This window comes from Alosa pseudoharengus, unplaced genomic scaffold (assembly GCF_046254945.1).
Source record: "Alosa pseudoharengus isolate Yale_2024_CS ecotype anadromous, Long Island Sound unplaced genomic scaffold, YU_APseudo_1.1 YU_APseudo_1.1_scf_15, whole genome shotgun sequence".
In the NCBI taxonomy this organism is placed as follows: Eukaryota; Metazoa; Chordata; class Actinopteri; order Clupeiformes; family Clupeidae; genus Alosa; species Alosa pseudoharengus.
In genome coordinates this window covers 428,697-443,908 of record NW_027468620.1, presented here as the reverse complement: position 1 = coordinate 443,908, position 15,212 = coordinate 428,697, and the positions used below count along the sequence as shown (strand labels likewise).

At 46.3% G+C, this 15,212-nt stretch overlaps 1 long non-coding RNA gene across 2 annotated transcripts; it reads right to left on the bottom strand.

Moving 5' to 3' along the window:
• Positions 1 to 12,003: 12,003 nt before the first annotated feature.
• Positions 12,004 to 14,236, bottom strand: LOC143124789 (uncharacterized). 2 transcript variants are annotated; one of them, XR_012987082.1, is made up of 6 exons: positions 14,045 to 14,236; positions 13,137 to 13,234; positions 12,894 to 13,023; positions 12,714 to 12,779; positions 12,217 to 12,306; positions 12,004 to 12,096 (listed from the first exon to the last, which is right to left on the bottom strand). It is a non-coding gene; the product is annotated as an uncharacterized LOC143124789 (long non-coding RNA). The 2 variants fall into 2 exon arrangements; XR_012987083.1 differs by lacking the exon at positions 13,137 to 13,234.
• Between the last annotated feature and the right edge of the window lie 976 nt (positions 14,237 to 15,212).

The window sequence follows — 15,212 nt, the reverse complement described above, 5'->3', positions numbered from 1 at the left end:
ATTTGTCTGTGCCACATATGGTCGGAAGCAAACTATGACGTACGATATGTGGAGAACTGGCAGAGTGCTAATGGCTCTAATTAGCATATGAATCACAGCAAAACTGTGCCTGGGTTCCTTACTCAGTATTGGATGAAAAATCATTCGTGATTGGTTCGCAGATCTGTCACCATTGGTCATACTGGGTCATTATGAATGGAAACGTAAGTTATGTCCATAACTATGGATCTATGAGTCCGACCGATGACCGTCCCCACGGTCTACACCTTGAATGATGCCATCCTTCTACCTTTTCTCGAGACCATTATATCAACAAAGTTTCGAGCGACAAGGATGGTGACGGTCATCGGTCGGTCTCATAGATCCATAGTTATGGACATAACTTACGATCTATTTCGACCTCCCTCAGACCGTCACCACGGTCTACACCTTGGATGATTAGTCCCAACAGTGTTGCGAGGACAGAAGACTAGTCGGCAACCAACATAACAGTGGAGCCGATAGTGGCGGATGTCACATTGACTCGTTAAAGTCTGGCAGGGATCCATGGAGTACTCCAGGATGCCGCTGCACATGCCACCAAGAGCAACCCCTTTCAATGGTACCCATGAGACGGCCGTACTCCGTGTGGAATGAGCCGCCAGGCTTTAAGAGATTAGGAAACACTGCCCAGAGAAGGCCTAAAAAATTGTCTCCACCAATTGGTGGGTCAAACGGTGTGTAGACACTGGGTGAACCAGCTACTTACCCCCATAGCACCGAAAGCTGTGTGTGTGCGCCTGTCAACGCAGCCACGTGTGATCAACACAAGCTCCCAATGCCTTGACTGGGCATAGAGCATTAAGAGCCCCATCAGCTTGGCAAGCTGGCTCAGGGCAAAATAGCTCCAGTTCAATGACATGGTTAACTGACTGAGGGTTCATCCCCTAAGGGAAGAATAATGGTTTCCACCTCAAGCATGTAGTACTCATGGAGGGTGCACATAGCTCACTTGCCATCTTGGCAGAGCATGTGGCCAAAGATGCAGTTTTATTTTTGCATGTGGCCAAAGATGCAGTTTTATTTTTGCATGTGGCCAAACATGCAGTTTTATGCAACATAAACTTGATGCCCCAGGGGTCCACCTGGGGTTGTGCTCAAAGGCCTCACCACCCAGGGGAGGTTGCAGGATTGAGCTCTCAAAAATCTGCCTGGATGCAGGTAGTCAGCTTTTTCAGGAACTGCGACCTCATAGGGTCTTCTCCAACAGACAAACATTCTACAGTGCCATGGGACACCAAGGCATAGACTTACAGGATACTGGATCAGCTGCCCTTCCCACATCCCAAAGGGAGTGAAGAAAGTGTAGCACCAAGCATTGGATTCACTGGTTCTAACTCCAGGCCCTGCCACCATGAGGAGAACAATTCCCATCTCTGCTGGAAATGCTTGGCAATACGCATGGGCTCAGTTACAGCCAGTTTTAACCCTGAGAAGGGCTGAGGATAGCCGGACCAGATGACAGCTTGACTGGAATTCGAGATTCCGAGCTTCTGGCACTGCTTTGAGTGAGGAATAGAAACCTTTTACCACTGCACCATTGCTGTGAATGGTTCCAAACATAACCTAGCCCAGCTGCACACAGTAATTTGACACTGAGTCACTGGCCCACAAGAACAGAGGTTACGGGAGATAATGTTAGAGTATTAATGTTAGAGTATTAAGTGTAACATAAAAAAATTGTAAACTTAATCCCACATGGATTACATCCCAGCAGCCACGTGACTGTCATTGTGTGACTTCTTTCCGGCGGTCATGTGACTTTATGTCATCGTGCGACTTCTTTTCAGCGGTCATGTGACTTTGTCATTGTGTGATTGTCACCCAGTCATGAGACTTCATGTCATCATGAGACCACACATCTCGTTATTTTTAATAATTAGTTATTTCCTGTTGCATCGATTACAGCTAACAATGGCGTTTGGATGAACACCAGAACTTCTTGCACCTCGTCATCCCGGCTAATCCCATGTTAAAATTAACCATTTTAAAAGATTGTAAACTCAAAGTTAAATAAACTCACCACTCATGTATGTGTACATACACAGTAGAAATACAACCTCCACTCACAAGAACGTATGAGGCGGAACATAGCAACCAATTTAACAGCTGCGCACAGTGTAAAGGGGGGGGGGGGTATAGACCCTGACGGAAAAATATGAACAGTTACAATTACAATTACATCACACACACATCCACTCTTGTATGTGAACATACAAAGGGACAATAGACATCCACTCCTGCACACGGGTGTGTGAGGGGAATATAGCAACAATCTCACCAGTTGCGCGCAACAGTTAAGAGACATAGTAATTTAACCAAACAAAAGGGCTTTGCACCTCCGGTGCTTGGGCCCTAATGCTAGAAAACGAAGTAAAGTGAATCTTCTCCCACCACATGTGAACACACCGTCTAGGCCGGCACAGCCAAAATGACTCACTGTGCAGGAACACACTAAACTGGAGAACAAACTTCTACTGCATGTGAACACACCATTTAGGATGGGAGAACAGAAGACTTAGACTTAGACTTCTTTAATGTCCATAAAACTTGCATAAAATGGAAAATTGTCTTTGACAGTGGCATGAAGACATACAAGAAGCACACACACACACACACACATCACAGACAACACTATGCACAATAAATATATAAACATAATATATAGGTAAAAACTATGAAATCAGTCCAGTTTGCTCCAGAGAAGAGTTAAAAGATATAAATAATAATGAGTGGAATACATAAAGTGCCTAACCGCATATACATTTATCTGACTATGGGCAGTTCTTTGTTAAGGATGGTCACGGTTGATGGAATGAATGACCGCTTGTATCCATTCTTCCTTGCCTTTGGGACTGCAAGTCTCAGTCCTGATGGCAGCAGCTGGAAAGCACAGTGGAGGGGATGAGTTGGATCTTGATAAACCTGTAATGCCTTTTTTAATAAAATCTGTGAATACAGGTGTGAGAGTTGATGTTGTTTATGTCCAATGATCTTTCCACCCTGGTTGACTATTTGTGCCAGTGTGTTCTTTTGTTTGACCGAAAGGTGCCCATACCATGACACGATGTCATGGCTGCAGGACCAGAAAGGGTTACTGTGCGCGAACAGTAATTGCTACTACGTTAAAGTCCTGTTTACACAATGGATTCCCCCACCCTGCACACACTTCTAAAGAAACTGTAGCGAGCAGCCTGACATTCTATCTTAACTATAGCCAGCCTAATAACACACAATTGTTTGTACGGAGGATGAATGAATAGTCCAGCAACCACTCACGACCCAGCCCACAGTTCGTAATCCACAACACGGAACCAGGAAGTCGTCGTCGCCGCCTCGGCCTCTTTGCCTCTCGCACTGAAGCAGGGTAGTTCGCACCTCTCGTCGCCAATGCTCCTTCTTGAATGTCAACAGTCGGCACTCCACCCGGAACTGCGAGGAGGAGGAAGTGAATCAGCAAAGTATCCACAATAAATCGCAGGGTAAAACCCACTCACAAGACAACGGCACAATTACTTTCCTTCACGTGAAGAATCGGGTGCGTTGGATAATCCTTTCGCGGCCCTCACAAAGGGAACGCACCGATTATCCCCTCCAGCCACCAATCACGGGTCCTGTCAATTGTCTCCATTATCGGCAGCACCTGTGGAGGAACTTCCCACAAGCATACACACACACACACATATGCACAAACCCCGCCCCCAGACAGTTCATTCAACATTTTGACTGTAGAGCCCCGCTACATTTCCACCCCCCTTTGATGGTGCTCGTCCTGAGCACTAATCGTCCAGTCCAGATTTGGTGTAGTGTCTCATTGTTCAGTTGGTTACACGGTCTGTTGCGACCTTTAATGTCGGTAACGAGCAGGAGGGTTCCCTCGGTTGTGGCGGGCTGGATACCGACTAGGGACACGCATCTCCGGGTTTCGGTAATGTCCTGGGGCTGGGCAGAGCTCTATTATTGTCTGTGGTGGAGCTATTATATCCTGACCAGTCCCTACTGTTCGCAACTCTGGGCCAGGGGCTTTATGAGAGGGCGCAGCGGAGGCAAGAGGAAGAGGTAACGTCGCTGTAGGGTTGAGTGGTATGTCGGCTGGCCCTGGCATTGGGGTCTGTACCGGGTCAAACTGAGCTGGTGCAGCTGGTTGGATTATTACCACAGGAGCAGCAGGCCTAAAGGGTTCTGGAGGATGAACTGGCCCGTACTCGTGGCACCCATTTTGGTGACCTTCCTTGCTGCTAACGATCGTCACAGGGTCTCCTGGGCATGGTCGCAAGTTGTTGCGATGGAGGGTTCGACACGGACCATCTTTACCCTCTGGCCGTATCGTGAACACTGGCCGGTCACGATGGGGCTGTCCGACGATCACAAAAGGTGTTGGGAGCAACTGTGGTGCAAGTTTACCTTGAGCCCTGCGACAGAAGTTTTTTATCAACACCCTCTCGCCTGGCAACAGTGGCAAGGTCCGAGTGTTCCGGTTGTAGTGCCTCTGGTTCCAGTGGTTGCGGCGTTCTGCGTTGTTACGAACAGTCTCATAGGCTTGCAGAAGAGTCTGATAGTGGCTTCTGACCCACCCATCTAGCCCATCTCTACACTGGGGCGGTGCAACATCATACAACATATCCACTGGTAACCTGGCATGGCGGCCAAAGACAACATAATGTGGAGTCATTCCAGTGCTTGCATGTGTGGTATTGTTGTATGCCTGTAGAAGTGCAGGTAGCTGGCTGGGCCACTGAGACTGGGACTGCGTTTCAATGGTACCTAGCAGAGATAAAAGGGTGCGATTAAACCTTTCACATGCACCATTGCCCTGTGGGTGGTACGGGGTGGTGCGTATCTTTCTGCAGCCGTACATCGTGCATAGCTGCTGCATCAGAGTCGACTCGAAGGCTGCCCCCTGGTCTGTGAGGATTCGCTCCGGGCAGCCAAAAGGGAGGATAAGTGCAGTCCACAGGGCCTTCACTGTGGTAGGAGCCGTCTGATCCCTGGTTGGTACAGCCAATGCGTATCTGGAGAATAGATCTGTGATGACAAGAATGTATTGGTACGCATCCGAAGGCCTCCCAAGGGACAAATAATCTAAAGCCACAGTCTCAAAGGGGTAGCTAGAAACAATTGGGCACAGGGGGGCTTTTGGTTGGGCTCCCTGCTTCCCAACTAGACAAGTGGTACACTCTGCTGCCCATTTCCGGGCATTTGTACTCATGCCCACCCAGTAGAACCTCCTTCTCAGCAACGAGACCATTTTGTTACCACTCGCATGGGCTGCTGCCTTGTGATACTCTTCCCAAAGTGGTCGGGCCTGTGCTTCTGGGATGATGATCTGCTTCACCGGTGCGCCCGTATCTGGTTCAGCGACACATCTCACCAGGGTTCCATCACACAGCTCTAAGCGGCACCACTCCCGGAGCAAGCAGCGAAGCTGTGGAGACAAGGTAGAGGGGTTATTAACTACGGGGGGTTCACGGCTCACCTTCCAGGTGTGCAGGAGTTGCAAATCAGGGTCATCCCGCTGTTGTTCCCCCCAATGTTTCTGCAGGGCAGGTGGTTCTGTCGGTGCCATGCAGGCCATGGTGTGCACAGTGTGTTCCGTTGCCTCTCCCGGTAGCCGTGACAGTACATCAGCATTTCGATTGGCTGTCCCTGGACGGTAGCGTAGATCATATGAGTAGTTTGCCAGCTGGGCCACCCACCTTTGTTCAGTTGCACCCAGTCTCGCTGTTTCGAGGTGGACCAGGGGGTTATTGTCAGTAAAAACAGTGACTTTAGCTCCCCATAGATAGTCTTTGAATTTGTCTGTAATGGCCCACTTTAGAGCCAATAGTTCCAGCTTAAAAGAACTATAATTTTGGTCATTACGCTCAGTGGGGTGAAGGCCGCGGCTGGCGTATGCTATGACTCTCTCTCTTCCCTCTTGGACCTGGGCTAGGACTGCTCCGAGACTGTCCAGGCTAGCATCAGTATACAATCGGAACGGAAGCTGGAAGTCTGCATAGGCCAAGATGGGGGCGCTAAGGAGGGCCTGCTTCAAACGGTCAAAGGCCACTTGGCAACCAGGTGTCCATTGGATAGGGGCAGAGGGTTTGTTGGCTTGGCCTTGTAGGAGTTGATGGAGGGGGGCCGCTACCTTGGAGAAGGCTGGGATGAAGCGTCGATAATATCCGGCAAAGCCCAGAAAAGATCTCACTTGTTTCACGGTCGAAGGTGTGGCCCAATCACGGACAACTGCTACCTTGTCTGGATCTGTCGCTATCCCTCGGCTGCTGACCACGTGTCCCAGGTATGCCACTTTCCTCTGGAACAGGTGGCACTTCCGTGGCTGTAGCTTCAGGCCATGTTCTTGGAGGCGGCCAAAAACCTGCTCTAGGTGTTGCAAGTAGGTGGTGAAGTTGGGCGAGTAGACGATGACATCATCAAGATAGATGAGGAGATGGTCATACACTTGTGCACCCAGACAGTGTTGCATCAGCCTCTGGAATGTGGCTGGAGCGTTACAGAGGCCAAAGGGCATACGTTCGAAGTGATATAGACCAAAGGGGATGGTGAAAGCGGTCTTCTCTTGATCTTCTGGTGCAACCTCTACCTGCCAGTATCCACTGGCGAGATCAAGGGTGGAATTCCACTCACACTTGGACAGGCTAGTCTTTGTGGGTTACTACATTTAGCTTGCGGTAATCAACGCAAAATCTCCACGAGCCATCCTTCTTTCTGGCAAGGACCACTGGAGCAGCCCATGGACTCGAGCTCTCCTTCACAACCCCACTGTCGAGCATGCCCTGCAACAAGCCCCTCAGTTCTAGATAGAGGTTTGGAGGAACTGGGCGATAGCGCTCCCAGATCGGGGGTGCCGTGCCAGTGGGAATCTGATGGGTGACCACTGCTGTTCTGCCAAAATCCTCGTCATGGGCTGCAAACAAATGAGACCACTTCTCCAAGAGGGCCTTCAATTGGGCCTGTTGGTCAATGTCCAGCCCTTCACCATGCAGAGCTAGAGCTGGGTGGTCATCACTAAGGGTCTGTCCCACCTGTTGTACATCGACCTCGATGATCTGGGGGCCAGTATTCCGTAAAATTAGCCTCGTCCGTCCCTGTACATCCTTTTGGTCGATTTGGGTGACTGTGGCCAGGGGGCATCGTTGAGGTAGTTCCATGGGAAATGGGTTTGGATTACAGATACGCAGGGAGACTCTCCCTCCTATGAAGGTATATTGGGTGCAAAAGTGGCGAGCACATTTAACTGCAGATTTTGCATGTGCACACTAAAGTCATAAATGTGTAACAGTAAAGTTGAAGTTGTACATATTATTTTATGTCTTGTTAACACAAAATAGGGGCTACGGGTTCACAAATCCTTTTTACAGGTACACAAATCCTATCCTGTGAGTCACAACTTTCAAGAGTCACGCACTCAACACTTTTGCTCCAATCGTTGCAGCGCAGTTGGTGCGAAACACATTTGCACATCCGTGTTTCATAATCTGAGAACATGCACAACATTCGTGCATTTGTAAACCCAAATGTGAACTAATGCATCCGAAGTTGTGCATCTGTGAAATAATTTCTCATTAATTAAATTCTACAAATCGCTTTGATTTTCTTGCACGACTACAAGTCAATTGATACAAGTGCTCGAATCTGCTTCTACGAGTGACGACTTTTGCTCCTGGCTAGGTGAGATGTCACGGACAATAACTACCCCCTTCCCCTTAACATCTAGTCCCCCAATGCAATAGTCTAGGACAGCATAGCCTACATAGGGAATGTGAAGGCCGTTAGCCGCTTTCAAGGCTAGCCATGATATGCGGCTAGGATCCTGTATACACTCATCACCGAAGTGGCGCTGGAAAAGTGTTTGACTAAAAAGGGTGACTTGGGAGCCAGTGTCTAGTATGCATGGAATTCGTTGGCCTTGGACAAATACCTCAATTTCCGGGCATCTACCAACCATGGCGGGCCTTTGTTGGGGTGCAGTTGGCGGCCCCTCCCGGTTCACTCGCCCTGTTGTGACCGGGGGTACCGAAAAACCCGTCTGGGCTGGGCGTCGCCGTGGGCAAAATCTTTGGATGTGTCCAGCATCTCCACAGTCACGGCAGATAGCTCGGCCTTGGGCATCCCACTGGTAGGAGGACTGTCCAGGAGGGGCTGATCCCAGGCGTTGACGTTGGGGGGCATTGGGTAGTGGACGCCAAGATGGTCTCAGTCTCCGGTGGTGGCTTCCAGTGTCCTTGGATCTCCTCTACGATCGACTTGCCTAGAAGTGTTACCTGTTCCTTCAGCTCTTGGCGCAGCTCAGCCCGCAGGGTTTCCTTCATTTGTTGAAACTCAGTGGCTGGGGAAGTAGGCCGTGGCTGAGATGTTGTAGCAAAGGTTGGGAAAGCACTGGCTTCCTCTGTATGGACCAGCTCCCACTCTAAAGCTTTTGCCTCCTCATAAGCCTCCACAAAGGTGAGCGTTGAGGTCCTTCGGAGCTGCCTCTGTAGCTCCTGCTTCAACGATCCCGTTCTTAGGCCCATGGAAAACTGTGTCCGCAGCAGCTCATCGTCGGTTCCGGTGTTGAGAGGATCCCTAGCTCTCCAACTGTAATGCAGCTCGCGCAAACGGAGAATGAAATCCTTGACGCCCTCCCCAGGTTCCTGTTTGCAGCTGAAAAAAACAGCTAACTTGCAGCTAGTTGTTGTTGGCCTCCATACAGCTCACCTAGGGCCTCCAAAATCTTAATGTCAGTATCATGTTTGTCCACTGCCAACAGCACCACCTCTCTTTTGGCATTTGCCTCCAAAGCGCTTAGTACAAAGTCCACCCGTTGCTCTGCATTCAGTCCCTGGGCCCGGATGAAGGCTTGAATCTGCGTTCTCCATTCTAAAAACTTTGATGCACCCCCTTCTCCACTAAACGTAGGGACCCATGGCCCGCCCATAAACCATGGCATAAATGCAGCTACCATTTGTGGCTGTGCACCTGCTACCTGAGGCTGCTCGCGGTTACTCATTGTTGTGTACATCAAGGGTCCTGCCAAAACTACGCCAAAATTGTAACGGGAGCAGGAAATATGCTACTGACCCTTGAGGTACAACAACAGACACACTGGATATATATAAAACTCAATTTTATTACAATATTAAAAAAGGCATATAAAAACAAACACACTATATATGGAGGAAGTGTAGAGCAGAGCGGGTAAGCCTCCATGACCGCCGGCAACAGCGGACAAAGGCCTCAGCGGAGGTGACCCCTCCCACACAGCAAAAGGACTCCGCGGCGGATCCGCCGCGGATGTATGACGGCCTCCGGAACGGACCCGCGAAACGGACCCGTATCGGAGTCCAGATGCTCTCAGGAACGGATCCGCTACGAAGGCGGATCGCGGACCCGCCGTGGCTCCGCGCTGCATCCGCCCCGCATCCGCGATTAAAACCTTACCTCCGCGGCGGGTCCGTTTGGGACCCGCAAATTGATACATACATCCGCCGCGGACCCGCAACGGACTCATAAAGGCTCATCTGGCCCGGGTCCGTTTCAGACCCGTTTATCTCATTTTCAAAATTCCTTCTGTTCTTGCTGTAGGATTTAATAGGATAAACTATAGGATAAAAGTAAAACTATCACTAGGCCTAGCCTAGGCTACTACAGCAAGATAGGCCTACGATTAGCATCGCCTCGTATTTTTAACTTAACAATACTGTCAATAAACCTAACAGAAAAGGTTTAAGTCAAGACATCAATTTACAAACGTGATCACTACTCAATGGAAATATAAAATGGACATTTATGGAAAGTTACAGGTTATAAGCTATTCTGTTTTTGTTAAGTAGCCTACGTTGCCTAGGCTACTCTACATGAATTTTGAGGTCAAAACCTAATTTAGTGCTTTATCAGCCTAGGTCAGTGCAGACATGAAATATTTTATCTAATAGGCTACAACTTCAATGAAATGCTGTGCTATGCACATCTAAAATATCAGAAAATGAATAACTGGTGAATGACAAGAAGTTCAATAAAAAGATTGTTTAATGCTTATTTCTCCTATTACTCCATTTGTGTGGATGGAGGCGGAACACGTCTCCTCGTTGCCCGATCCACCGCCAGTTGAAACACCTAATTGCGTGCTTGGTGACCTCAGCGTCCGTGGCTGACCGTGTCACCATGTTTTTCCTCACAGCACCTGTAATCAAACAGACAGATATGTTTATGTTTATGGTATGTAGCAGGGCTGTAGTCAAGACCACCTTTGTCGAGTCCAAGACAAGTCTAAGACCAGGACTAGTCGAAACCAAGTCAAGACCGAGTCCAAAGAGGTTCGAGTCCAAGACAAGACCGAGTCCAAAAAGGTTTGAGTCCGAGTCAAGACTGAGTCCAGGATAGGAAAAAAAGTCTTATGCATGACAGTATCAAGACAATCATTTTGGGTTATTATTATTATCTAAAAGCAAAAACAGTGTGAACACACCCAGGATTGTAAGTGTAGCCATTCCCCTTCTCCAATATTATTATAGGGCTGTCAAACGATTAAATATTTAGAAATTAATTAATCTCGATTAACCGTAATTAAAAAGTTCCTAAAGACTAAAGCTTCTTAAATGGCATATTAAATACAACATAAATCACAAAATTAATGAGTAACCACAAAGGTAAAAGTAAATCACTTTTATATTATTTAAATGATAATACTGACACCGTAATTGTGTGTTAAAGTATTCATTTCTTAAGAAATACTACACATTTCATGCTGTTTAACTCATTTGTAAATGGTGCACTGTCACTTTAAGCTCATTGTGGCCACGTTCTCATAATGATCTTTTTTTTACCAGCTCCATTGAAATATAGCCTATAGCTAGTCCACAAGCTCTAATATTGTTTGTACCACATGTATTGTACAATATTAACATTGATAAGCATGATATTAAGTTGGTATAAACAGCTTTCATTCCTTTGGAAATAGAAGCATGTAATGACATGATGCTAGCTAGACATTTTCTGTTTGCAATTAAAAGTGAATGATGAGCCTGAGCCAGTCACCTAGCTAGTGGAATGTGTTTCAATCGGCATAATATGTGCTTCATGTAAACAAATTATTTAAGACTTCAAGACTCACCAGTTCCATTACACAAAGGCAAAGACAACTCTTTATATTTTTGTCCATTTTTCAAATCACAGTGAGTGCAGCCTACATGTCAAAGTGCCCTGGCTCTCACGGTCAGTAGTGGAAATCGGATAAATCCGCAATCTCCTCTAACCTCGTCTTTGTTGCCTTCCTTTTATAAGTTTCTTATATTAAAAAGGAGATATCAATTATCATCAACAACGACAAGCCAGCTGGAGCCTGCCAATCGTTTTCTCTCCTTCTTGTGTGCGCTCAGACGCGCTCTCAATTAAATGGAGTAGCATACGTTCAAGTTGGAATGGAGAGGACCCGAAAAGTATCATCTTTATGTAACTGTTGCTGTTGGTGCATTTTGACATTGTAAACGTTCTCTAACAAGAGTGAAAAGCAGTTTGCAGTAAAGCTACTATTTATTGGCTACATGTTGGTTCCTCTTCATCTTCAGCTAACTCCACAGACAGTAAAATAAACTCTCAGGCTTGCGGTTTTAGGTTTTGCGGCTTCCGTTACGTGACATCAGCCCCCCACAAAGGTAAACACTATTGCGTTAATATTTTGTAACGCATTATGTATTTCAAAATGAATCGCGGCGATTAACACGTTCATTTTGATGGCCCTAAAGACACCTGGACTCGGTCGAGACCAAAAGCCATATTTGGCAAGACCAGTGGCCGAGACCGAGACAAGACCAAGTCCAAATACTAGCGAGTCCGAGACAAGTCCGAGACCATAGAAAAACGGTCTCGAGTCCAGACTCGAGTCCAAGACCGGACTCGAGTACTACAGCCCTGGTATGTAGCATCCAAAGCCAAGTATGCTTACACAATACAATATATGAGATAGGTATTAAGGAGATTAAATTTAAAAAGAAACATGACTTACAAAGCTCCTCTGTTCGCTGCACGTTGAGGGCTGGTGTGGGGGTGGAGGGAGTTGAGGAGGGACTGCCATTCCTGGCCCATAGTGAGGTGGGCGGTGTGCGAGAGGGGGAAAAAATGTATTAAATGGTAGTCATCATTGATAATACACATGGGGCCTTTCTATTCACTAATATTTCAGAGATCAGTCCCTACCTTGAGTAACTCTCCGTATGTTAAATGCGGGTGCAGGTGCAGGGAGTTGAGGTGGTGAAGAGTGTTGCGGTCCTGCCTAATGGTGAGGTGCTAAGGGAGAGAAATGGTTGCGATCTGTTAACCATGGTAGGCTGAGAGCTACAGGGCCAAACAATGGCAAACAAAAACAAATATCTGGTCATACTGGACATGAATTTGTATGTTTCAACATTTTGGTATGCACTATCTATATCAACTCCATGAATGGATTGACATTGAAATCAATGTGTTTCAATACAATCTGATAATAATGAATGAACTTTTCAGGCAATATTGCATGAATGCAGATGTTTTAACTGACAAAATATTTGGCTGAGATTTATGTAATGTATGAAGTATGCAGAAAATCTGAGATGGTAATGCAGATGCAATCTGTTGATTTGAAATAGAGTGACTACTGCTGTGTTAATATAGATGGGGCCACTGTATTCAATTTTATTTCAGAGATCAGTCTTTACCTTAACAGTTTTCTCCAGGTTGAGGGGTAGTGACTCTGCTGCCTGGCACTCGGCAAGATGGTGGAGCTGGAGGAATAGATACAAGGAGAGGGGAATGTCTTTAGCACTAAGAATGTTAACCATATCTCTAATATTAATATTATGATTTAGTTATTTCAATGTTAAGAGATTATTACTTACTTTGCCAGTGCAATTGGCTTAGGTTTGAGGCTTCAACTGATATACCAGGCGAGTTGGAAGGTACCTCAGAGATGCAAAGTCACCATTTACTGGCTCTTCTTCACTCTCATCAGAGTCCCCGAAACGATGGCTGTTAAATAACCATATCATTATGGTTATTGCAATCCCAAAATTTCCAAATATACATATAGTACAAGCATCTCTGGTCTATTTTGGAATGCTACGGGAATGTGTTCACATTACATTTTAACAACCCAGAAAGTATCTTCATCAAGCGAACCCAACAGAGGCAATCGTAACGTTAGATGGTAACGTTAGAATCCAGCCGATAAAAGTTGACGCTGCAGAACTAACAAAATAGAAGATGGGGACCAAGTTCCATACAGTTAAGTTACGTTAGCATAATAAATCACAAACAGACGCCAATACCCATTAGTTGTCTGAACCGACTTATACAGTGATTAAAATGCCGAGGCTTTCATTACGAAGATGGCAGAAGGACACTAAAGTTAAGTTACGTATGAGACCAAACTTGGCAAAATGCAAACGTTAATGCACAGCTAGCTAGAAGCTAGGGCTAAACAATTATCAGTGAGTCAACATGCTAAAGTTGTAGCTAGGTAGCTTTCATAGCAGACGAGTGCTTCACTGACTTCATTGACTGAAATACCAGTGCCAATGTATCAGCTTAATCAAGGATTGCATCGCAAACGTGATCTCAAACATATATATGTATAATAGACATTAGCAATAACTTATGCAATTGCGCCTAGCAGCATGCTAGCTAGCAGCTGTATGCCGCTAGCATAGTAGCACTATGGACTATGGACAACAGCAACACATTAAAACAGACAAGACCAGACTAACGTTAAATAACAATGTGTGTTTTTTAAATCACACTTCTGCCGAAATTGCTAACCCATTTTAAATCAAATAGGCTACAGACTCATATGAGCATCACAGCTAACAATAACGTTAACTTAGCCTGTTGCTCAAAATTACAAACGTCTGCACTAACGTTAACGTTAGTCCTAATATCAAACAACGTCATTATAATCAATAAACATGATAAGTAAGTTTTAAGTATAAAACCACAAAGGCCAATGTTTAGCTATTGTGAATGTCGCAATATATTAATAAATATCACTTACTCGAGAGGGTTCAGCGCAACCGTGTCCCAGCAAAGAAAATATCCACTAGTATGACTCTTCTCGGCTCTTGGTGTACAGTCATGTTCAACCGTTACAGTACAGGCGCGTCCGCGCCCGCGGATCCGACATGGGTCCACTCAGGACCCGCTGTTTGACAGTAGAATTTACGGAGCCGCCTGGAGGCGGAGCTGATCCTCTGTGCGGCACCAAAACGAATGCGACAGTCACGCGGGTTTGGCGACTTGAAGGCGGATCCGCCTAGGAGTCTACTGCTGTGTGGGCTACTTCTCTCTCCTGGTCCGGGAAGAGTGGTGGTTGATAGACCAGGGAGCATTCAAACGGGGACCGACCAATGGAGGTTATGTATAAGCAACTAGGTACTGATGCTTCAAACCAGTGTGGAAGATCTAGAGACAGTAGCTAGTTAACTACTTCAAACCAGTGTGGGAGTTCTAGGGATGGCAGCTAGTTAAATGCAAGCAACTACATAATACTGCTTTAAACCAGTGTGGAAGATCTAGGGCTAGTAGCCAGTAACTACTTCAAACCAGTATGAATAGATCATCCAATTCTAATCTTTTAATCGTACCCAAAGTGCTCCACAAACAAAGTGGAGAAGCTGCTTTTATCCATTATGCCCCCAAACTATGGAACACCCTGCCTCTGTACATCAAGCAGGCGAGTTCAGTAAATATTTTTAAAAAAGATCTGAAAACATACCTGTACAGGAAAGCTTTTAGTTAACTCGTCTTATCCTGTAGACTACTTTTTCAGATTATTCTACATCTGCTGCTATTGGAGGGCGCAGCCAGCCAGAAGCAGATGGGCTCCCCCTATTAAGTCAGGTTCTGCTCAAGGTTTCTTCCTGGAATATGGGAGTTTTTCCTTGCCACAGTTGCCATATGGCGTGCTTGTGGGGGGTAAGAGGGTTAAGGCTGCCAGTCTTATGACATGTCATTTTCTATATTTTTGATATGTTGCTGAGTGGATCATAAACGGCCCCAGCAATGAAGAAATGTGATTGATAATGACTGACTGACTATTATTTTGCTACATGCTTCAAATGTAAAGCACTTTGAGCTGCATTCTGTGTATGAAAGGTGCTATACAAATAAAGCTTATTATTATATTATTATTATTATCTAGGGATGGCAGCTAGCTAGGTGCA